We start from the raw sequence: 1,096 nt of genomic DNA, 5'->3' as shown, positions 1-1,096 counted from the left end.
TTTCATTTTTAGTCACCTTGTTTTTTCGGCAATCCTTGTGGACATGTCCAGATTTTCCACAATTATAACATTTTGTTTTAGCAGAAGTGGTTGTGCCTTTAAAAGCAGCTGCCAATAGATTAGCCTGGAAAGTCCCAGAGCCAACATCTCTGCAGGCTCATATGCAAATGAAAGCAAAAGCATATTTTGTGCCTCTGCACCACTGATGGTTCTTTGAACAGCTGATTGTAAATGAGCTAAAAAATCAGTATATGATTCATTAGTCCTGAAGAATTTTTGTAAAAACTTTCTTATCTCCCCTTGTTCATCTAATCTTTTCCATGCCATATAACAAATTTCCCGAATTTGTGCCAACAGCTCATTGGCATAATTACACTGTGCTCCTACATCAGAATGAAATCCCATCCATGTTAATTAACTTTTTCTTCTCTGCTTGACAAATGGGAGTTGGATTTTATTTGTATATATTCTAAGGATCCTGATCTGCTCCTGAAATCCTTATCCAGGGAGAAGCTGTGGGGCAGATGTCTGAAGCAATCCTTTGAGAGAACACCTTTCAGGGCAGAGTAACTCGGTTCTGCCTACTTCTTGCCCTCCTGCGTCATGTGTACTATAAAATAGTCTTTGCACGCGATGGTGAGGCCCGCAATTAGGGAAAGGAAGCTCTGGAAGCCACTTTGCCATCTCGGCACTGGTCCAGGTCCTTCATTATTTTGTCTAAGGCCAGAGGGTCTTTTTGATTTTCCAAAAATCCTGGGAACTCCTTCTCCATGAGCACTCTGAGGTCCTCCTTTGTTAAGTAGCCTTTATCCCTGGCAAATTTGTGAAGTGTGAAGATCATGGTTTCCATGGCGTGCTCCATCTGAGATGGCATTTTGGTGAAGTCTACTGAAGTCTGGGCCGAGAGGCGCCGCGCACCCTAGCTGGCTGGGGAGCGGGCCCAGTGTCCCTTTTGGATGAAGGATCATGTTGTTGTGAACTCATAATCTGACAACAGCGTTCCAAAAGGTGCTGAAGCTTAGACATATTGTTGACAGATTCGCTTGCCTCGGTAGCCTCAGAGTCAGTTTCACTTTCAGAGGAGCTGCTAGAGCTA

General features: G+C 43.7%; 1 pseudogene; it reads right to left on the bottom strand.

The window, feature by feature from the left end:
* Positions 1 to 581: 581 nt before the first annotated feature.
* Positions 582 to 874, bottom strand: LOC100951567 (annotated as a pseudogene).
* Between the last annotated feature and the right edge of the window lie 222 nt (positions 875 to 1,096).

Source organism: Otolemur garnettii, unplaced genomic scaffold (assembly GCF_000181295.1).
Source record: "Otolemur garnettii isolate 467f Iridium unplaced genomic scaffold, OtoGar3 scaffold00053, whole genome shotgun sequence".
Classification (NCBI taxonomy): Eukaryota; Metazoa; Chordata; class Mammalia; order Primates; family Galagidae; genus Otolemur; species Otolemur garnettii.
Note: the sequence above shows the minus strand (reverse complement) of the source record. Positions and strands in the feature narration are given on the sequence as shown.